Source organism: Triticum aestivum, chromosome 3A (genome assembly GCF_018294505.1).
Source record: "Triticum aestivum cultivar Chinese Spring chromosome 3A, IWGSC CS RefSeq v2.1, whole genome shotgun sequence".
In the NCBI taxonomy this organism is placed as follows: Eukaryota; Viridiplantae; Streptophyta; class Magnoliopsida; order Poales; family Poaceae; genus Triticum; species Triticum aestivum.
Window position 1 is genome coordinate 384,404,333 of NC_057800.1, and position 24,813 is coordinate 384,429,145.

Consider the following 24,813-nt stretch of genomic DNA (forward strand, 5'->3'; position numbering starts at 1 on the left):
CAAAGATAGGTGAAGTAGCAAAAGCAGGGTCAGGTTTCATTCTAGCATTTAGAGATTGCTTACTCCATTTAGCTAATAATCTTTTAAGTTCAGTTCTATTTCTGCAAGCTAAAATGGCTAAAGAAGCATCTTGATCAAAAACATAACCCTTAGGAATAGCAAGTGGTTCTTCATCATCACTTTCATCAGTATCATCAGATTCAATATTTTCAATCTCTCTAGCCCTAGCAAGTTGTTCATCGAGAAAATCACTAAGTGGCATAGTAGTATCAGGCATAGAGGTAGTTTCATCATAAGTATCATCCATAGCAGAAGTGGCATCATCAATAACATGTGACATATCAGAACGAATAGCAGAAGCAGGTGTAGGTGTCGCAAACTTACTCATAACAGAAGGTGAATCAAGTGCAGAGCTAGATGGCAGTTCCTTACCTTCCCTCATAGTTGAGGGATAGATCTTGGTTTTTGGATCTCTTAAGTTCTTCATAATGATAAGCAGATATATATCCCAAGTGACTCAAAGAATAGAGCTATGCTCCCCGGCAACGGCGCCAGAAAATAGTCTTGATAACCCACAAGTATAGGGGATCGCAACAGTTTTCGAGGGTAGAGTATTCAACCCAAATTTATTGATTCGACACAAAGGGAGCCAAAGAATATTCTCAAGTATTAGAAGCTGAGTTGTCAATTCAACCACACCTGGAAACTTAATATCTGCAGCAAAGTGTTTAGTAGCAAAGTAATATGATAGTGCTGGTAACGGTAGCAAAAGGTAACAATAGTAAAAGCAATGTTTTTGGTATTTTGTAGTGATGATAGCAATAGCAACGGGAAAGTAAATAAGCGAAGAACAATATATGGAAAGCTCGTAGGCAATGGATCGGTGATGTAGAATTATGTCGGATGTGGTTCATCATGTAACAGTCATAACCTAGGGTGACACAGAACTAGCTCCAGTTCGTCAATGTAATGTAGGCATGTATTCCAAATATAGTCATACGTGCTTATGGAAAAGAACTTGCATGACATCTTTTGTCCTACCCTCCCATGGCAGCGGGGTCCTTACGGAAACTAAGGGATATGAAGGCCTCCTTTTAATAGAGAACTGGAACAAATCATTAACACATAGTGAATACATGAACTCCACAAACTACGGTCATCACCGGTAAGTATCCCTTGTCACTTCGGGGTTAACAGATCATAACACATAATAGGTGACTATAGACTTGCAAGATAGGATCAAGAACACTCATATATTGATGAAAACATAATAGGTTCAGATCTGAAATCATGGCACTCGGGCCCTAGTGACAAGCATTAAGCATAGCAAAGTCATAGCAACATCGATCTCAGAACATAGTGGACACTAGGGATCAAACCCTACAAAACTAACTCGATTACATGAGAGATCTCATCCAACCCATCACTGTCCAGCAAGCCTACAATGGAATTACTCACGCACGGCGGTGAGCGTCATGAAATTGGTGATGGAGGGTGGTTGATGATTACGATGGCGATGGATTCCCCTCTCCGGATCCCCGAACGGACTCCAGATCAGCCCTCCTGAGAGGTTTTAGGGCTTGGCGGCGGCTCCGTATCATAAAACGCAATGATTTCTTCTCTCTGATTTTTTTCTCCCCGAAACTCAATATATGGAGTTGGAGTCGGAGAGGCAACAGGGGGCCCACGAGGTAGGGGGCGCGCCCCCCACCCTCATGGAGAGACGGTGGGCCCCCTGGCCTTCATCTTTGGCAGGTATTTTTCTTATTTTCTGAAAAGTGGCTCCGTGAAGTTTCAGGTCATTCCGAGTACGTTTGCTCCTGCACATAAATAACACCATGGTAATTCTGCTGAAAAGAGCGTCAGTCTGAGTTAGTACCATTCAAATCATGCAAGTTGGAGTCCAAAACAAAGGCAGAAGTGTTTGGGAAAGTAGATACGTTGGAGACGTATCAAGGGCCCACCCCGGGCCTCGGCGGGCCGGCGGGGAGGCGGCGATGTGGGCTCGGCCACGGGGTGATGTGGCGCCCCGCGGTTGGCTCGGGCGGCGGTGGAGGCGATGTGGCGCGCCCTGATTCGTCGGGGGACGCGGCCGGTGGACGCGTCTGGCACGGGCGGACACGTCCGGCGGCGGAGTGGGAAGTTCGCTAGGGTTTCATCTGCGCAAAATTTGGGGGGGGGGGTCACATATTTATAGGTAGAGGGAGTTTGGAGTGTCCAAAAGAGGTGTGATTTTCGCCCACACGATCGTGATCCAATGGCGGAGAACATGGAGATGGTTTAGATGGGTTATTGGGCTGTTTTGGAGGGGTGTTGGGCTGCAACACACAAGAGGCTTTTGTGGTTGCCCAGTTAACCGTTGGGGCATCAAACGGCCTCCAAATGGAACGAAATTTGACAGGTGGTCTATCGGTGATACACCAAGGCCACTTGACAAATCTCGACCAATTCCGAGAATGTTTTTCTCCTGCTCACGAAAAGTGACAAGAGGGGTGCGCCGGTGCATGTGGGAGTGTCGGATTGCAAAATGGACAACGGGGAAAAAGCTCGGATGCATGAGACAAACACGTATGCAAATGAGATGCACATGACGACATGATATGAAATGCATGACATGAACAAAATGCAAAACGAAGACAAAAACCCAACCACGAAGGGAATCTCATAACATAAAGCTGAAAATAGCAAGAGTCGGAGTTACAAATATGGCAAGTTACATTCGGGGTGTTACATCAACCCTTGAAGAATCGGGTCGTTCACTCTCTTAGCCTAACCGTTTTGACTGCGGGTGTGTGATAAACGTGTAATCTACCCGAGTGTCTTGGGTGGCACAGAACGCTCTAAACTCTTTCGAGTCAAAGTTTGAGCCATTGTTAGTAATGATGTTGTGGGGGACTCCGTATCTGAAGACCAAATTTTTCATAAACTTAATGGTTGTCTAAGAATCCAACTTCTTAATGGGCTTGGCTTTGATCCACTTAGTGAACTTGTCGACTGCAACAAGCAAATGAGTGAACCCACTCGCTCCTGCCCTAAGGGGCCCTGCCATGTTGAGTCCCCAAACTGCAAACGGCCAGACGAGTGGGATAGTCTTCAAAGTAGACCTGGGTCTATGTAGCAAGTTCACATAGAACTGATAACATGTGCAACGCTCGACTATCCCTTGGGCAGCTTCGTTGGCGCATGGCCAGTAAAAACCGACTCGATAAGCATTAGCCATGATTGTCCGAGAGGACGCGTGGTGACCACAAGTTCCCGAGTGAATCTCTTATGGGATTGACCTTCTTCTGGGGAAATGCAGCGTTGAGCCACACCGGTGACGCTTTTCCTGTATAGCTGGTCACCCATCACAGTGAAGCTTTGGACCTATGAACAATCTGATGTGCCTCAACTTCATCCTCCGGAAGTTCTTGCCTGAGCAAGTATACAATGTAAGACACAGTCCAGTTGGGTGTGATTGCCAGAATCTCCATGACTAGGTCAATAATTGCAGGGACCTCGATTTCAGTCGGGTCGAAGGGACCGACCACCTGCGAGGGATCTTCAGTGAAGGGGTCTTCCTTCACTGCCGAGGAATGAGGGTGTTCGAGGAATACATTGCTGGGAATGGGTTTCTGAGTGGATCCAATCTTTGCCAAATCGTTAGTAGCTTGGTTCTTGATCCGAGGGATGTGGTGAAGCTCCAAACCTTCGGATTTCTTATCCAGCTTCCTCACTATGTTGTAGTATCCTGTCATGGCAGGGCTTCTGACGTCCCATTCTTTCATCACTTGATTCACCATGGGGTCTGAGTCACCGTATACCATCAAGCGATGGACAACGAGTGGGATGGCCATATGTAACCCATAAAGGAGTGTTTCATACTCGGCCCCATTGTTGGAGGAATCAAAGTGGATCAACAAGACATAGCAGAGTCGGTCACCTTTTGGAGACACTAAGACCACCTTGGCACGTAAACCGTTCAGCATCATGGCACCATCAAAGAACATGATCCAATGTTTCGGGTGACTCTGAGTCAGTTGTTGCTGCTCTGTCCATTCAGCCAAGAAATCTGCCGATGCATGGGACTTGATTGCCTTTTTGCTTCGAATTTGATGTCCAACGGTAGGAGCTCAATAGCCCATTTCTCCACTCGACCAGTTTGATCCCGATTGTTCATGATGTCAGACAACAGGGCATCACTGATGATTAATAACGTGTGCTCTTGGAAATAATGGGCTACTTTCTTCGGTGTCAGGTAAATACCATAGACAAGCTTCTGGTAACGGGGATATCTCTTCTTGGACGGAGTCAGAACTTCAGAAATGTAGTAGACTGGATGCTGAACTTTGTAGACTGGACACCGAGTTTTCTCGGGGTTGGTATCTATTCCCTGTTTGGAAACAAGGAATCCGAGTAATTTGCCCCCGGTACTGTAAAGGTGCACTTCGCTGGATTCAACTTGATGTCGTACCTTCGCAAATTTGTGAAAGTCTTAGTGAGGTCAGCTAGTAGGCCGGAACCTTTTCTAGACTTGACCACAATATCATCCATATAGGCCTTGATGTTCCAACTGATATGCGTGTGCAAACACTTCTGAACCATGCACATCAAAGTGGCGCATGCATTCTTGATACCAAATGGCATGGTGATATAACAGAAACACCCAAAAGGGGTGATGAAAGTCGTTTTTATTTCGTCTGGCCCATACAGTCAGATATGGTGGTACCCGGAGTATGCATCCAGAAAAGATAGACGCTCACGCCCCGTAGTGGAACCCACTATCTGGTCGATATGGGGGAGCGGGAAATGATCCTTAGGGAAGACCCGATTAGTGTGCTTGAAATCAATGCACATACGGAGAGACTTGCCTTTCCTCGGAACCATGACGATGTTGGCTAGCCACTTGGAGTGGTATACTTCACGAATGAATTCGGTTGCGAGAAGCCGAGCTATTTCCTTGCCAATTGCCTTCCTCTTTTATGTTGTTGAACGACGAAGGTGTTCCTTCACTGGCTTGGCCTTCGGGTCGACTCGCATACAGTGCTTAGCCAGCCCCATGGGTACACCTAGCATGTCAGATGGCTTCCATGTGAAGATATCCCAGTTCTCATGGAGGAACTGGATGAGCGCGGCCTCCTATTTGATGTCGAGTGTTGTTGAAATGTTGGTGGGTGTAGCATTGAGATCTTTCGGGTGAATGTGCACCGGCTTCGTCTCGTCGGCCAACTGAAAAGCAGATTTTGCAGCCGGTTTCTTGGAGCACGGCAAATCACTCGGATCAACATTTTTCTTGTACTCTTCCAATTCTACGATAGCCATATGTTCAGCAGCAATCTTCGACCCTTGCTGCAAACACTCTTTGGCGTGTTGCCTATTGCCGGAGACAGTGATCACACCTTTAGGGTCGGGCATCTTCAACTTGAGGTACACATAACATGGGCGGGCCATGAAGCGTGCGTAAGCTGGACGACCGAGAATAGCATGATAGGCAATGCGGAAGTCTACCACTTCGAAAGTCAGCCTTTCCTTCTGGAAGTTCTTCATCCCCAAAGACCACATCCAGGGCGATCTGCCCGAGTGACTTTGCTTTCTTGCCAGGGATCACTCCGTGAAACTGCATGCTACTCTCGCTGAGTTGGGACATCGGGATGCCCATTCCCTTTAGGGTCTCAACATAGAGTATGTTCAGTCCACTTCCATTGTCCATGAGGACCTTACACAACCGAGTGCCCCCACAACAGGATCAACCACCAGTGCCTACCGCCCAGGGCTGGCTATGTAAGTAGGGTGATCCGATTGATCAAAAGTGATGGGGCTCTTCGACCAGTTGAGGAACTTCTTCGTTGCTAGCATGGCCATATTCACTTCCCAATTAATGACTTTCAATCGGCTTTTGCTCTCAACATCTGCAAAGATCACCAAAGTTGTGTTGACGGTGGGGTATGTCTCATTCTTGTCTTTGTCATCATCATTGTCCGGACTCTTATCACTCAACTGGTTGTCACGAAAGTGTTGTATTAGTAGCCTGCATTATCGAGTGGTATGCTTGGGCAATATCAGGTTACCCTCTTCATCTTTCTTGGTGTGAATATGGCACGGCAAATCAAGGACATCTTGAGTTGACTGGTCTTTCTTCTTTTTGACGATCCACGTCTCTTTGGCTTTCCCTTTATTCTGGGCTTGTCTGGCCAAAGCTGCGGCTTCAGCCTGACCCGAGCCTTCGGCCTTGCGCTTCTGCTTCCGACTGGGGTTATTGTTACCAGGGCTGGGCTCACTAGTCTTTCCCTTACCATTACGAATATGGTCTTCCTCTTCTCCATTCGCATACTGAGTGGCGATTTCCATCATTCTGCTCATGGTCAAGGGCTCTGACCGACCAAACTTCAGGACGAGTTCCCTATATCTGACACACACGCCTTGAAGTTGCAGACCACCTAATGTTCGGTGACATCTCAACCACATGATGCAGTGTAGTCCAACGTTGAATGTAATCCCGTAAGGTTTCATTTGGCTTCTGAACACAGTGTTGCAATTCAGTCATCCCAGCAGGACGCTTGCATGTGCCTTCGAATGTTTTGGTGAACACTCGAGCCAGATCCTCCAAGTAGTATATGTTAGCGGGGGTCAGCTGGTTGAGCCAAGCCCAAGCTGACCCTTCCAACATCAGAGACAAATGCTGCATAGCTATGTAATAAGTGCCCCCGGCAATCTGCACAGCCGCTCGGTAATCTTCTAACCACGTCTCTGGTTTGGACTCACCGGTAAACTTGCTTATTCCTGCCGCCAATCTGAAGTTAGGGGGGATCTCCGCAGCCCTGATGGTTCTGCTGAAACACTCAGGCCCGGAGATGAATGTCCTGCTTCCACTTGGGTGGTCTATGTCCATACTCTATCTATGAGCTCTACCTTTGTCAACCAGATTCTAGGCGAGAACTGATCTCGCATTGAACCGTGGACCGCGGAGATCGACTGGTTCCCTTTGGAAACCACTGCCACTGTGACGAGGAGGGTTGGCCCTTCGGTCATCACCATACAGACGTCTATCATCATACAATTGGGGCATGTACGAGTCATCCCTCGGAGGGGGTGTTGGCATATGATGACGGCCATCCTGGTGTCGCTGAGATGCAAACCGATCGCGGCCTTGATCCATGTACTAATCCTGGTGGTGGACCCGACCATCTCGCCGTGGAGGCGACTGTCTGTTCCTCCTCAAGGCTACCGGGCTATGAGCCGACTGGACAATGTCAACCCAGACAGGACTGCTATGGATCCTGTTGTGTGACTGGGAGACAGCCAAATTCTGCTCTTTATCTGCTATGAGTATGGCCTTGATCGGTCGGAGACCATCCCCTGCCTCTGACCGAGACAGCTGGATGGAATCTGCTATCCAAGTGATAGTCACCAAATTCTGAATCGGGATGCGGAATACCTGGTAATCATGTTGTAGATCACTCGAGAACAGTTGTCGCTGCCATCGACTGGAATTGGGTTGTTGTTGTATGCGTGCGCGATCGTCGGGTGTGCTTGGCCAAGTTGGCCAGGCGCACAACTTCCAACGATGGATGCCCGAAGGGCCTGCTCGTTCCTGTGCTACAACTCCTCCCTTTGCTGTGGGTTGAGGGGTTGGGGTAGTACTCATCATTGTGACGGTTCCTGCTACCATCAATGTCGCCGTGCAATGGACGTTGACACTCGCGCCGCTGTGGGGATACCTGAGCGGGCTATGCTGGGAGCCGGCCATAAGCACCTCCGCAGCGGGGTCGCTACTCTCGCACTCGGATGTGTCATCCGAGTAATCATGCAAGGAGCCGAACAAGTCAAGGATGGGTCATCGGGCTCGATTGCCGCGATCTGCGAGGCCGCAACCCAGAGGGCCACTACGTGCTTGATCCATCACTGGAGCCGCGAGCGCCCGGAGTGCTTCTGACGCCGAACGGCAGGGCGGAGGGATGCCACTGGATCTATCGACTGGTACGGAGTCGACGGCTGGCGAGGAGAATGCCGAAGGTACTTGCATGGAAGTGTGTCGCCCCGCGAATGGATAGCGCTTCAATGTCTAGTGGGGCTTCCTAGAGCCATGCCGAACCATCAGCGACGAAGCTGAGGACGCTGAAACAGATCTCATCGCTGAATGACAATCCACCGCCGGAAACCATGGTGAAGATGAGAAAATCGCAACTACACCGAAAGTCACTTAGACGCCTGCCCCATGGTGGGCGCCAACTGTCGTGGGTATAGGTCGGACAATAGTGTATAGGGGTACGAATTAGAGGGCAGAGTCTAGCTACGGCGCAGTTGTTACACTCGGATTTTCAAGTTCAGGCCCCTCGCGGAGGAGGTAATAGCCCTACGTCTCGGTGCTCATGAGCTTGATTCACTGGAGTGTATAGTTTACAAGAGAATGTGAACCCTTGTTATGAAGCTGGGGATGGCTTATATAGAGTGCGCCTAACCCCTGACGAATGCCGCCATAACCAAGGGTTAAAGGGGCGTTTTAAGGGAGACAATTACTGGTAACGTTTGTATTAACTACACTTGATGAGGATGGACGCCCGTCCTGACCGTTGTGGTCTTGGGGAGGCTCCTTGTTAGAACCGAGAGTATATTGACCAGAGGGGGTGAATGGGAGATTCAAAAATTCTTTCGAATGTTTTGAAACGGATCCCAATCACAATAGTGGAATAAAGGTAACGAAGGAAATGAGAAGAATCAACCTTCTTCGTCAGAAGCAAATTCTTCGATGAAAGCATTGATAACAGTACGAGCTTGGGAAATTAGAGGTTTAACTACGATGAGAGTAATACAACATGCAAAAAGATGCAATAAGAACTTACACAACATGACATGCAGAGAGAAACAATACAATGGTATGATACCACAGGTGAACCGAGAAATATGGTGGCGACGAATGAATACAAGTGATGAGAATGAAATAGAATCAGCACAGTGATATGCAAAGATTACAACACAATGAAATGATCTGATAAACTATCGACACCAAGCACGTATAAAAACTGTTCAAGCAAATTTCAAGTTCACCCTTCAACCAAAGGGCTACGTCTAGTTGGAGGGGTTGTGACTTAACACGAAAGATAAACTCTCTTCGCCCTATTCTCCTTCAACAAAGAGTTGATCAGACTCGGGTTGATTTCACTCGTGGTAGATCCTTGTCGGCGATCTCCAAACCTTTAGTCGACCTTCGCGAACCACAACGACTCTTGGGTGCTGAAGATCTAGCTTGGTGAAGACAATAACTCTTTAACACTCGAGTGGAAACCTATCCGTCTAGAGAGTGCTCAACTCTCAAGAGTAATAGGTACAAGAACTCTAACTCATAACTACTGTGATGCTAAACCACTGTCTAAGTTTGGGCTCTTGATTTTTCTCTCGGTGGATCTTAAGCTCAAATCACTCAGAGAGGGGTTGCTCAAATCAATCTTCTTAGAAATCTCAAGTGGAGCAGCCAACAGACAATGTTGGAACGGGGTGGCTATTTATAGCTGCAGCCTTCCTTGATGGGAAATGACCAAATTAGACATCGGGATCACCTAATGGCCAAATGACATGAGTCCAATGGTCGGATTTGAGCACAATGGTAACATTGCTTGCGGAGCAAGTAATGCTAACTCCTTGGTCTGAGACAATTCTCTTGCAGCGAAGAAGATCACAGTCTCTTGCTAGCAAGTATTTGCTCGGAGCACAAAGAGATTTCTCTCGTAACTTCCATAGGTTTTGGCTAAGCATCACAGCGGATCTTAAGCATCGAGAACCTATACCCCTCTTAATAGTACGGAGGTCCTATGACTCAAAAGAATGAAAGACCAACAAAATGAATACTACATCGTCACTTTCTCTTCGACTTCCATCACTGCTGTCAGTTTCTTCGGACGACAATACCGAATCAAAAGCTTCGCTTCAGTAGTAAACTTTTGAGGGGTCAATTTATTCACATCAATCTTCTTTACTATATGAATTCAACAAATATAGCATGTTCTTCTCTGCAACGCGGATATACTTCAATGAAGTTCCTCGAACTCAACACCAAAGTCAGCATTCTCTTCGGTTGTGTATGGACTTTTCTCTCTATATGCACTAGCAAACAAATCGGTCCATATCTGTTTTTTTCAACAATCTCCAAAACACAAGGTAGGCAGATATTGCACCAACACTCCTGGTCTTCTCTATCCAAGTGGAGTCGGGTACTCCGAGTGAGATGATCCAGTCGAGTGGACTGTTAGACTCCGAGTGGTTGCTATCTTCTGAGTGATAGTCAGGTTGCAGTACTTATGAACGGTTACTTGACCCAGGGGCCTAGTATGCAGTGCACGGTGTCCTTGGGTAGGGTCTATAGGTTAGGCCCGTGACCCTATCCCTAGTACATGTCCTCATCAATCCCAACCCGTTATGCATCTTCACATTGATCTTGGGTGATCGTAGGTGCGATTTTTTTGTTTTCTACTATGTTTCCCAACAACTAGTCCCTCTGATATGGTGTACATCTCCCGCTGGCCCCCCTCTATGCATGCCCGGTGCTGGAAACTATTGGAAATATGCCCTAGAGGCAATAATTGGTTATTATTATATTTCCTTGTTCATGATAATTTTCTATTGTTCATGCTATAATTGTATTAACCGGAAACCGTAATACATGTGTGAATACATAGATCGTAATATATCCCTAGTAAGCCTCTAGTTGACTAGCTCGTTGATCAATAGATGGTCGTGGTTTCTGTAACACCCTAAAAATTTAACCAGGTCTTAGTTATTAAAATTTTGCCAAGAGTTTAAAATTTTTGCATGCAAGTATATCTCTGTTGATTTCAAAACTTTTCTTTTAATATTAAGAAATTTTTCCCAAGTGGATCCTTCCAAAATATATTGGACTTATTTTTCCCTCTCATTTAAAAAAACATCTCTCAATCAGGAGATTTATTTATAAAATTATTTCACCCTGAGCTTTATTCATTAAATGACTTGTTTTAAAATTTGGAGCTCTTTTCGAACTACAACCATTTGATATATTTAACTAAAAATTTCACCAAAATTTGGAGATATCATGTGATGTCTCTAAATCACTTTTGTGCAATAATATATTTCATTCATTGGATATTTTGAGTTCTACACCAAGTTTTCAAATCTGGTCCAGTGGGCAATTTTACACTACATCCTATTTAAATATTTCTTTAAAACTTCTACCAAAATTAGGGGAGGTCAGTAGGAGCATATTATTCCACTTTGTGCAAAAACCTATTTATGTTCTTTGAAAAAATTGAGTGAATCATCCTCTTTTTCATTCTGGTCCAACCTTGTGATTTCTACTGCAACCCTATTTAATTTTGCTCCAAAGATCTTGTGTTTTCTCCTACTTGTAGACAGCCCTACCAAACCCCTAAATCCAGGAGCATGCACCCATTGGATTAATTTTGGTTCATGAAATGATGTCATTTATTTCCTGTCCAGAATTGGAGTTTTGTAAAACGTGCACAAACAAGTTTCTCCTTTTGCCAAACTAACCCTACCACTCTCTCTTGCATCTAAGGAGACACTGATCTGGAGTTTTTGACCACTCCAAGACTTGCCTAAGTGCCCTTGGCATTATGTCAAACACCTTATGGGCATGATCTGTTTTGGCATGAATTTTTGGTTTGCACTGTGAACCTGATCCCATGACCAAACCAGCTTGTCCACTGATCCCCCTTGCAAGCCCAAACCTAGACCTGCTAACCCCCAGCTCCAACCGAGCCACCTAGCATGCCATGGCATTTCGCCGAGCATCTGGTGGGCATGCGCTGGGCGCGCCCAGAGCGCGCAAATTGCAGCCGCGCACACGAGCCGCCGCGTCGCGCCCCTGTCTTGGCCCACACGGCAGGACCTCGCCACGCACTCCCCGCCTCGCCACAACACGACAGCCCGCCCTGGCGCCCTACAGCGCCACCGCCAGAGCACTTTTGGCGGCACGCCGGCGTCGGCAGTGCGCCTCTGCCACGGGCAGCGCCGCCCAAGCCTCTCCCGCTCGCCACCTGGCCCCTGGAGCAGTGCGAGCTCATCCGCAAGCGTGTCTGCTAGCCCTCGTCGCTGCCACGTCGCCCTAGCTACAGAGAGGCGGTTCACCGGAGAGCTTATCCACGGCCGCCGCGGAACCGCCTTGCCTCGCCTATTTAAGGAGCCCCGAGCTCGTCTCCGCACGAAGGTAGCCTCAAGCAGTCTCCAGGAAGCCCCCGGTGGCAGCCAATCGACCAGGGAAGGCCTTCTTCCCCGAGTCCGGCCGGTTCGGCCGCCGCCAAGTTCCGGCCGATTCTGTCGCCACCAGTGCCTCCCCCTCTCCATTCTCTCCACCAAGAGCTCTCCCTCCCTCTCGTGAGTACAACCCCATGCTCGATTTTGGTCAGAGACCACATTCGCCCCAAAACCACTCTGCCACCGAAGCCTCCTCCGCCGCGAAGCTCGCCGCCGGCAACTCCCTCCGTCCCCACCGGCCTGGCGACCACCGGGAGGACCGCCCTGGAGTGGCGGATCCATCCCCGCCCTCGGGGCCCCACAAGGAGCCTCCAGTCGCCGGCGATGATCGCCGGAGCTCCGCCTCCGCTCGGGACAGAGAAAGAAGGGGGAAAAAGAAATAGGCAAACCTGACTAGTGGGCCCCCGGGACCCACTGTCAGTGTCTCACCGCGCCGTCCACGTGTTTAAGTGAAGGCGTAATCCACCCCAGTACGTTTCTCCTGCTTCGAAAGCGTATTCCATTCTGAAATGTTTTTCTTTTTCTGTTTTATTTAAAATCAGATTTGACCAAAACTTTGACTGGTTATATATTTTTAAATACAACTCCAAATGAAATGATTCTTTTTCCTACCTCTCTCAAATTTCACCTAGTTTATTTTAAGATTTATTTGAAAAAAATTCAGAACAACTTTTGGTGCTGTTTTTATTTTGTGTGTTAATTCTTTTATATTGCTAAAATAGGATTTTTGAAGAGAGGAGAAATGTTTCAAGTTTTGGAGTGCACCCTGCCTCTCCACACATTGAAGGCAAGCATTCTGAATCCCGGCATAATATTTTTGGTGTGATCATTGATACATTTATAACACCACCGCATTTCGAAGAACTTGTTATTTCATGTGATATGATCATATGCATGGGTGCATGTTATTGATTTCCATGCTGTTGGAAATGGACACACTTGTGATGATAATCACCCTCATGTGCCTTGCATGCATACCGGCAGGAACCCGGGAAAACCTCTGCCTTGGGTAGGCATGAGTTTGTCGCCGGTCTTCGTCGGGACGGTTATGTCTGGTATGGCATGGCAAGGTGATATGAGCGGTGACTCTGTTGATTTAAATATATTCTTCATGCTAATCATGCAGGGAATACTTGAACCTCCTGAGTCGACCATAGATCGAGTCTTGTGCCAGTAACCCCCATACTTGTTTCGTACTACCACTCGTCTTTGCAGCAAGTAGAGTATGGTTCAGTAAGTTGTCAACCTATTTCTAGCACACACCGTACAGAGAGGCCATGGTGGAAGATACCGGTTGTAGCTGGTAGGCAGGCCACCTGGTCCGGGGGCATGGGTGTTTCCGGTTGGGACCGAGAGGGGAGGCCACCCCTTAGAGCGCGCGATATAAATTTGATCCCATGCTACGCGAGGTTGTAGCCTCCCCACTTAGAGTTTGCTTAACAGGTGTCGTGGGTGATTCCAGACACGTGTGAGATAAGCTGGTGTGTGCAAGTTAGGTGTGTTTTCAACAAAAAGACCGTAGACGGAATTAGTCCCGATGGACTAAAGAAATCCGTTACTCGTGGGTAAAGAGTACACCCTCTGTAGAGATTAAACCTATTCGAATAGCAGTGTCCATGGTTAAGGATTACAGTCTGGGATGGGTCAAGTGTCGGTCTTAGTGTCGGTCTTCGGAGGTGAAACTGTTAACCAGAAATGGAATTACTACTTGTGACTTGTGATAACTATGATTATTATTATTGTTGACTAACCCGTGATATTATTGTTATTATCGAGTATCTCTGGGATGGTTCTACCTCCGGGATATTCACTATGATTGTTTATCTTAAAGCCCTCTATGTGGTGTCGCTCAGACGCCCGACTGTGGCATTTCTGTTAAAGCCCTTTATGTGGTGTCGCTCAGACGCCCGACTGTGGCATTTCTTTTAAAGCCCTTTATGTGGTGTCGCTCAGACGCCCGATTGTGGCATTTCTTTTAAAGCCCTTTATGTGGTGTCGCTCAGACGCCCGACTGTGGCATTTCTTTTAAAGCCCTTTATGTGGTGTCGCTCAGACGCCCGACTGTGGCATTTCTTTTAAAGCCCTTTATGTGGTGTCGCTAAGACGCCCGACGGTGGCATTGCTTGTTATTTATTTCATAAATTTTAATACTACTATGTTATTGCATTTTTATAAATAACTGCCTGCACGCATCAGAATTTTATTTACTATTTTGACTGACGTCATGAGCATAAAATATTTTCAGCACATCATTGTTATATTATACCTGTGTTCATAATGTTTGCGAGTACATTCAAAGTACTCACTGGCTTGTCCCTGGCTATTGTCTTGGCCAGATTTCTTGCGCGGAAAGGAGCGACCATGTTGAAAGCCCCGGAACCCACACAATGGAGATAGCAGCCTCGCGAAGATAGGAGTTAACCTGGTCAGCTGTTCCCGTGGGAAATGGAGTCCCATAGACACTGATGTTTCACAACCCGCTTCCGCCATCAACCACTAGAACCCAATTGTTGTACTCACAGGCCGGAATGGTCTTGTACTACATATTTTGTATTTTGCTTGGAATTTCTGTATCAAGTTGGAGCCTCATCAGCTAACAGTAATCCTGGGGCTGATGAGCACGACGGTCTTTTCTGGAAATTTATATCCGAAAAACCCGGCCGTGACAAACTTGGTATCAGAGCCAGGCTGACCATTGGCTAATCCTATCTTAGCCAGGTCGAAAAACTTAGGCAAACCAACCCACTAGACCTTAGCCAAACCCCAACCAAGCTTCTCGTGCAAGATAGCCACACAGTGACCCCGACACTTTTGGCAGTCGGTGCCCAACCTATCAGCCTAGCCTGTCAGTCACACACCAGTGACCGATGGCAAAAATGTCTCATTCGCAAGCGTGCGAAAGAAGACTCCGTTCCCTTTTTCTATAAAAAGGGCACGCTAGCCCCAACCCAGCACAGCACAGCCTCGAACCCAGCCACAATGCCTGGCCCCATAGTGCACAACGAGACCACATCAACCAACCTTGGAGGTTTTGTGACCATCCTCGCAAACCTCACCCGTCGTGCCTATGCGTTAGAAGAGCCCCCAGAATATGTTGTGTACCAAGGACCCATGAGCGGTGAGGACCGCCAATTCTGGGCCACTGTGCACATCTACGGTAGGGGTCTAGCACCCGAACGCCCCTACAGGTTCACCGGAAGAACAACTTCCTTTGAGCCACAAGCCATACAACTAGCTGCTCGAGAGGCTATAGTTCATCTCAGGCACTTGTCGCCCAGAGTTAACTGTCGCTCGTTCCACTACTACCCCAGACGTGAAGGGTATGGTAGACCACCTCAAGTTTCCAACGGAGATCACGAGACAGATCCTGCATTGTTGCACCTGGTGCGCTATGTAAGTGCACTAGAGGAACTGTGCGATCAAATCACTATTGATTTAATTGCAGCTCATGGAGAGCTAGTTCGTCGAGCCCCAGTGAGATAAGAAAACGAGCCCAACGCCGACAACCCAGTCGTGCTGTTTGGACAACCGATCGAGACCCCGAGATCAGCTCCAGTCACCAACCGAGATGCTTTGATGACCCCAGAAGTGCTTCGTCGCCTTTTGGGAACACACTCCAACGGGATTGTGGCTAACAATCCCCGCGATGGTCATCATCGCTACCCCGACCCTGTCGTTCCTCCGCCATCTCCGACTAATCCCGGCAGTGAGACACGTGGAGAAGCCTCGACATCCACCAGGCACGCCCGTTTAGACATAAACGAAGTAGACTAAGCCGTACGAGTAGTACCGAGTCTCAGTGTATCCTCGCGTTGTAATCGTGCGACCTTGTATATTAACGCAGCATGTCGTTGTGCCTCTGTTTTAATGGTAGCCTTGCGTATTTTCTTTGTCAGCGCATAGTTGCACATTTTCCGAGCACAACTACCAAAACCAACCCGACGACAACCACAGTAACACGTCTCTTTATGAGATATGTGTATCTCTAACACTGACCCGACCTTTGGAGCTAAGCTGGCAAATTTATTACCTTTCACCACAGTAAAATGATCCGGCTCCATTGCTATATAAAGGCCACCTTGTGACCTTACCCAGCAACCCTCACCTTGTGCACCACACTCACAACTTTTTCCTGTCATGCCGAGCCCCAGCATTCACCTGAGAACCCCAGATGCAACCCCAGGTAGCTTTGTCAAAATATTGTGGGATTTTACCCGCAGTACCATGGGTTCTACCCAGCCACCTCAATACGAGCTGTTCAAATCTAGAATCACCCCATCCACCTCGGAATATTGGGCAGCAGTACACATTCCTCCTGTAGACCCCAACCAAGATCCAACAGAAGTTTCCTTCGTGGGGAAATCTATGCCAACCCCACACCTGGCCATAGAAGCTGCTGCGAAAGAAGCGATTGCTCGTCTTCGATCCGCAGTACCCTATGCCCGCGAACGAGGATATTATTACTTTCTGAGCCATACAGCACCCGGAGAAGTAACGTCTTTTCCCGGTGGGCGTATTGAGAGAGACCCAGTTCTGGCCAATCTTATCCAGTACATCATCGCTCAAGAGCATTTGAACCAACAAGTGATGGATTATCTCCAGAATCTCACTGATCTGAATCCTCAGATTGCCATCGGCAGACCACTGAGGCCCGACCCGGAGAGACGCATACATCGACTAGTCAATCCACTTCCTCCGATAGAAGAGGAGTGTATCCCTTTACCAGAGACATTTTATCAGGACCCCACCCAGTTACCGTTTTCATTTTAGACGTCACTACTGTATTTGTTTTTGCAGCATTTATATTTGCGTGTAACTTATGCATGGTACCCCAAATTTGTGCGTCGAGTCGAGTATTTAGTTTCTACTGGTATGAGTAATTTTTCTTTGTGATTAACTTGTGTAACCGCGAAAGATCCTAGTATGAGTTTTCTTTTTACTGAATTGCTGCATCATTTATCCCCTCACTACGTGGATTTTTTTTTATTCATGCAGCACCACGGCAGCAGTCTCACAACCGCTCGAACACATATGGAGTATTTGTTCTTCACAACGGCTCTTAGCAAATCTCCAGGACGAGATTTTTCTTAAGGGGGGTAGTATTGTAACACCCTAAAAATTTAACCATGTCTTAGTTATTAAAATTTTGCCAAGACTTTAAAATTTTTGCATGCAAGTATATCTCTGTTGATTTCAAAACTTTTCTTTTAATATTAAGAAATTTTTCCCAAGTGGATCCTTCCAAAATATATTGGACTTATTTTTCCCTCTCATTTAAAAAAACATCTCTCAATCAGGAGATTTATTTATAAAATTATTTCACCCTGAGCTTTATTCATTAAATGACTTGTTTTAAAATTTGGAGCTCTTTTTGAACTACAACCATTTGATATATTGAACTAAAAATTTCACCAAAATTTGGAGATATCATGTGATGTCTCTAAATCACTTTTGTGCAATAATATATTTCATTCATTGGATATTTTGAGTTCTACACCAACTTTTCAAATCTGGTCCAGTGGGCAATTTTACACTACATCCTATTTAAATATTTCTTTAAAACTTCTACCAAAATTAGGGGAGGTCAGTAGGAGCATATTATTCCACTTTGTGCAAAAACCTATTTATGTTCTTTGAAAAAATCGAGTGAATCATCCTCTTTTTCATTCTGGTCCAACCTTGTGATTTCTACTGCAACCCTATTTAATTTTGCTCCAAAGATCTTGTGTTTTCTCCTACTTGTAGACAGCCCTACCAAACCCCTAAATCCAGGAGCATGCACCCATTGGATTAATTTTGGTTCATGAAATGATGTCATTTATTTCCTGTCCAGAATTGGAGTTTTGTAAAACGTGCACAAACAAGTTTCTCCTTTTGCCAAACTAACCCTACCACTCTCTCTTGCATCTAAGGAGACACTGATCTGGAGTTTTTGACCACTCCAAGACTTGCCTAAGTGCCCTTGGCATTATGTCAAACACCTTATGGGCATGATCTGTTTTGGCATGAATTTTTGGTTTGCACTGTGAACCTGATCCCCTGACCAAACCAGCTTGTCCACTGATCCCCCTTGCAAGCCCAAACCTAGACCTGCTAACCCCCAGCTCCAACCGAGCCACCTAGCATGCCATGGCATTTCACCGAGCATCTGGTGGGCGTGCGCTGGGCGCGCCCAGAGCGCGCAAATTGCAGCCGCGCACACGAGCCGCCGCGTCGCGCCCCTGTCTTGGCCCACACGGCAGGACCTCGCCACGCACTCCCCGCCTCGCCACAACACGACAGCCCGCCCTAGCGCCCTACAGCGCCACCGCCAGAGCACTTTTGGCGGCACGCCGGCGTCGGCAGTGCGCCTCTGCCACGGGCAGCGCCGCCCAAGCCTCTCCCGCTCGCCACCTGGCCCCTGGAGCAGTGCGAGCTCATCCGCAAGCGTGTCTGCTAGCCCTCGTCGCTGCCACGTCGCCCTAGCTACAGAGAGGCGGTTCGCCGGAGAGCTTATCCACGGCCGCCGCGGAACCACCTTGCCTCGCCTATTTAAGGAGCCCCGAGCTCGTCTCCGCACGAAGGTAGCCTCAAGCAGTCTCCAGGAAGCCCCCGGTGGCAGCCAATCGACCAGGGAAGGCCTTCTTCCCCGAGTCCGGCCGGTTCGGCCGCCGCCAAGTTCCGGCCGATTCTGTCGCCACCAGTGCCTCCCCCTCTCCATTCTCTCCACCAAGAGCTCTCCCTCCCTCTCGTGAGTACAACCCCATGCTCGATTTTGGTCAGAGACCACATTCGCCCCAAAACCACTCTGCCACCGAAGCCTCCTCCGCCGCGAAGCTCGCCGCCGGCAACTCCCTCCGTCCCCACCGGCCTGGCGACCACCGGAAGGACCGCCCTGGAGTGGCGGATCCATCCCCGCCCTCGGGGCCCCGCAAGGAGCCGCCAGTCGCCGGCGACGATCGCCGGAGGTCCGCCTCCGCTCGGGACAGAGAAAGAAGGGGGAAAAAGAAATAGGCAAACCTGACTAGTGGGCCCCCGGGACCCACTGTCAGTGTCTCACCGCGCCGTCCACGTGTTTAAGTGAAGGCGTAATCCACCCCAGTACGTTTCTCCCGCTTCGAAAGCGTATTCCATTCTGAAATGTTTTTCTTTTTCTGTTTTATTTAAAATCAGATTTGACCAAAACTTTGACTGGTTATATCTTTTTAAATACAACTCCAAATGAAATGATTCTTTTTCCTACCTCTCTCAAATTTCACCTAGTTTATTTTAAGATTTATTTGAAAAAAATTCAGAACAACTTTTGGTGCTGTTTTTATTTTGTGTGTTAATTCTTTTATATTGCTAAAATAGGATTTTTGAAGAGAGGAGAAATGTTTCAAGTTTTGGAGTGCACCCTGCCTTTCCACACATTGAAGGCAAGCATTCTGAATCCCGGCATAATATTTTTGGTGTGATCGTTGATACATTTATAACACCACCGCATTTCGAAGAACTTGTTATTTCATGTGATATGATCATATGCATGGGTGCATGTTATTGATTTCCATGCTGTTGGAAATGGACACACTTGTGATGATAATCACCCTCATGTGCCTTGCATGCATACCGGCAGGAACCCGGGAAAACCTCTGCCTTGGGTAGGCATGAGTTTGTCACCGGTCTCCATCGGGATGGTTATGTCTGGTATGGCATGGCAAGGTGATATGAGCGGTGACTCTGTTGATTGAAATATATTCGTCATGCTAATCATGCAGGGAATACTTGAACCTCCTGAGTCGACCATAGATCGAGTCTTGTGCCAGTAACCCCCATACTTGTTTCGTACTACCACTCGTCTCTACAGCAAGTAGAGTACGGTTCAGTAAGTTGTCAACCTCTTTCTAGCACACACCGTACAGAGAGGCCATGGTGGAAGATACCGGTTGTAGCTGGTAGGTAGGCCACCTGGTCCGGGGGCATGGGTTTTTCCGGTTGGGACCGAGAGGGGAGGCCACCCCTTAGAGCGCGCGATATAAATTTGATCCCATGCTACGCGAGGTTGTAGCCTCCCCACTTAGAGTTTGCTTAGCAGGTGTCGTGGGTGATTCCAGACACATGTGAGATAAGGTGGTGTGTGCAAGTTAGGTGTGTTTTCAAAAAAAAGACCGTAGACGGAATTAGTCCCGATGGACTAAAGAAATCCGTTACTCGTGGGTAAAGAGTACACCCTCTGCAGAGATTAAACCTATTCGAATAGCAGTGTCCATGGTTAAGGATTACAGTCTGGGATGGGTCAAGTGTCGGTCTTAGTGTCGGTCTTCGGAGGTGAAACTGTTAACCAGAAATGGAATTACTACTTGTGACTTGTGATAACTATGATTATTATTATTGTTGACTAACCCGTGATATTATTGTTATTATCGAGTATCTCTGGGATGGTTCTACCTCCGGGATATTCACTATGATTGTTTATCTTAAAGCCCTCTATGTGGTGTCGCTCAGACGCCCGACTGTGGCATTTCTGTTAAAGCCCTTTATGTGGTGTCGCTCAGACGCCCGACTGTGGCATTTCTTTTAAAGCCCTTTATGTGGTGTCGCTCAGACGCCCGATTGTGGCATTTCTTTTAAAGCCCTTTATGTGGTGTCGCTCAGACGCCCGACTGTGGCATTTCTTTTAAAGCCCTTTATGTGGTGTCGCTCAGACGCCCGACTGTGGCATTTCTTTTAAAGCCCTTTATGTGGTGTCGCTCAGACGCCCGACTGTGGCATTTCTTTTAAAGCCCTTTATGTGGTGTCGCTCAGACGCCCGACTGTGGCATTTCTTTTAAAGCCCTTTATGTGGTGTCGCTAAGACGCCCGACGGTGGCATTGCTTGTTATTTATTTCATAAATTTAATACTACTATGTTATTGCATTTTTATAAATAACCGCCTGCACGCATCAGAATTTTATTTACTATTTTGACTGACGTCATGAGCATAAAATATTTTCAGCACATCATCGTTATATTATACCTGTGTTCATAATGTTTGCGAGTACATGCGAAGTACTCACTGGCTTGTCCCTGGCTATTGTCTTGGCCAGATTTCTTGCGCGGAAAGGAGCGACCATGTTGAAAGCCCCGGAACCCACACAATGGAGATAGCAGCCTCGCGAAGATAGGAGTTAACCTGGTCAGCTGTTCCCGTGGGAAATGGAGTCCCATAGACACTGATGTTTCACAACCCGCTTCCGCCATCAACCACTAGAACCCAATTGTTGTACTCACAGGACGGAATGGTCTTGTACTACATATTTTGTATTTTGCTTGGAATTTCTGTATCAAGTTGGAGCCTCATCAGCTAACAGTAATCCTGGGGCTGATGAGCACGACGGTCTTTTCTGGAAATTTATATCCGAAAAACCCGGTCGTGACAGTTTCCTGACCATGGACATTGGATGTCATTGATAATGGGATCACATCATTGGGAGAATGATGTGATGGACAAGACCCAATCCTAAGCATAGCACAAGATCGTGTAGTTCATTTGCTAAAGCTTTTCTAATGTCAAGTATCATTTCCTTAGACCGTGAGATTGTGTAACTTCCAGATACCGTAGGAATGCATTGGGTGTACCAAATGTCACAACGTAACTGGGTGGCTATAAAGGTGCACTACAGGTATCTCCAAAAGTATCTGTTGGGTTGGCACGAATCGAGACTGGGATTTGTCACTCCGTGTCACGGAGAGGTATCTCTAGGCCCACTCGGTAATGCATCATCATAACGAGCTCAATGTGACTAAGGAGTTATCCATGGGATCATGCTTTACAGAACGAGTAAAGAGACTTGCCGGTAACGAGATTGAACGAGGTATAGTGATACCGACGATCGAATCTCGAGCAAGTAACATGCCGATAGACAAAGGAAATTGTATACGGGATTGATTGAATCCTCGACATCGTGGTTCATCCGATGAGATCATAGTGGAACATGTGGGAGCCAACATGGGTATCCCAATCCCGTTTTTGGTTATTGGCCGGAGAGATGTCTTGGTCATGTCTGCATTGTTCCTGAACCCATAGGGTCTACACACTTAAGGTTCAGTGACGCTAGAGTTGTTATGGGAAATAGTATGTGTTTACTGAAGGTTGTTTGGAGTCCTGGATGAGATCTCGGACGTCACGAGGAGTTCCGGAATGGTCTGGAAGTGAATATTTATATATGGGAAGTCCAGTTTCAGTCGCCCGAATGGTTTCGGGGGTTATCCGTATTGTACCGGGACCATCGAAAGGTGTCCGAGGGTCCACCGGGTGGGGCCACCTGCCCCGGTGGGCCAAGTGGGCTGAACAAGGGAGGGAACCAGCCCCTGGTGGGCTGGTGCGCCCCCCCCCCAAGGGGCCCTAGGCACCTAGGGTTAGAAACCCTAGGGGTGGGGGCGCCTCCCACCTGACTGGGGGGCAAGTTCCCCCCTTGGCTGCCCCCCCCCCTTGTAGATGGGATCTAGGGGGTGGCCCCCTCTCCCCTTACCCTATAAATAGTGGGGGTGGGAGGGCTACCACACCCTTCCCCTAGCACAGCCCCTCCCCCTCTCCAAGATCTCCTCCTCCGTAGTGCTTGGCGAAGCCCTGCCGGAGAACTGCAAGCTCCACCACCACGTCGTCGTGTTGCCGGAGCTCTCCCTCAAGTTCTCCTCTCCCCTTGCTGGATCAAGAAGGAGGAGACGTCCCCGGGCTGTACGTGTGTTGAACACAGAGGAACCGTCCGTTCGGCGCTGGATAAGATCTTCCGCGATTTGAATCGTCGCGAGTACGACTCCATCATCTGCGTTCCTTGTGACACTTCCGCTTAGCAATCTTCAAGGGTATGAAGATGTACTCTCTCTCTCTATCTCTCTCTCTCTCTCTCTCTCTCTCTCTCTCGTTGCTAGCATCTCCTAGATTGATCTTGGTGACACGTAGGAAAATTTTGAATTATTACTACGTTCCCCAACAGTGGCATCATGAGCTAGGTCTATGCATAGATTCTATGCACGAGTAGAATACAAAGTAGTTGTGGGAGATGATTGGTTCAATTTGCTTACCATTACCAGTCTTATCTTGATTTGGCGGCATTGTGGGATGAAGCGGCCCGGACCGACCTTACACGTACGCTTATGTGAGACTGGTTCCACCGACTGACATGCACTTGATGCATAAGGTGGCTAGCGGGTGTTTTTCTCTCTCACTTTAGTCGGATCGGATTCAATGAAAAGGGTCCTTATGAAGGGTAAATAGCAATTGGCATATCACCGTTGTGGTTTTTGCATAGGTAAGAAACATTCTTGCTAAAAACCCGTAGCAGCCACGTAAAACATGCAACAACAATTAGAGGACGTCTAACTTGTTTTTGCAGGGTATGCTATGTGATGTGATATGGACAAAAGGATGTGATGAATGGTATATGTGATGTATGAGATTGATCATGTTCTTGTAATAGGAATCACGACTTGCATGTCGATGAGTATGACAACCGGCAGGAGCCATAGGAGTTGTCTTAATTTATTGTATGACATGTGTGTCAATGAAAACGCCAAGTAATTACTTTACTTTATTGCTAACCGTTAGACATAGTAGTAGAAGTAATAGTTGGCGAGACAACTTCATGAAGACACGATGATGGAGATCATGGTGTCATGCCGGTGACGATGGTGATCATGCCGCGTCTCGAAGATGGAGATCAAAGGCGCAAGATGATATTGGCCATATCATATCACTTTATGATTTGCATGTGATGCTTTTCATGTTTACATCTTATTTGCTTAGAACGACAGTAGCATAAATAAGATGATCCCTCACTAAAATTTCAAGAAAAGTGTTCACCCTAACTGTGCACCATTGCGAAGGTTCGTTGTTTCGAAGCACCACGTGATGATCGAGTGTGATAGATTCTAACGTTCCATACAATGGGTGTAAGCCAGATTTACACATGCAAAACACTTAGGTTGACTTGACGAGCCTAGCATGTACAGACATGGCCTCGGAACACAAGAGACCGAAAGGTCGAACATGAGTCGTATAGTAGATACGATCAACATGGAGATGTTCACCATTGATGACTAGTCTGTCTCACGTGATGATCGAACACGGCCTAGTCGATTCGGATCATGTATCACTTAGATGACTAGAGGGATGTCTATCTAAGTGGGAGTTCATTAAATAATTTAATTAGATGAACTTAATTATCATGAACTTAGTCTAAAATGTCTTTACAATATGTCTTGTAGATCAAATGGCCCACGCTAATGTTGCCCTCAACTTCAACGCATTCCTAGAGAAAACCAAGCTGAAAGACGATGGTAGCAACTATACGGATTGGGTCCATAATTTGAGGATCATCCTCATAACTACCAAGAAAGCATATGTCCTTGAAACACCGCTAGGTGACGCACCCATTTTCCTAGCAACTCAAGATGTTATGAATGCCTGGCAGTCGCGTAGTGATGATTACTCCCTGGTTTAGTGCGGCATGCTTTACAGTTTAGAACCGAGGCTACAAAAGCATTTTGAGCAGCACGGAGCATATGAGATGTTCAAAGAGCTGAAAATGGTTTTCCAAGCTCATGCCCGGGTCGAGAGATATGAAGTCTCCGACAAGTCCCACAGTTGTAAG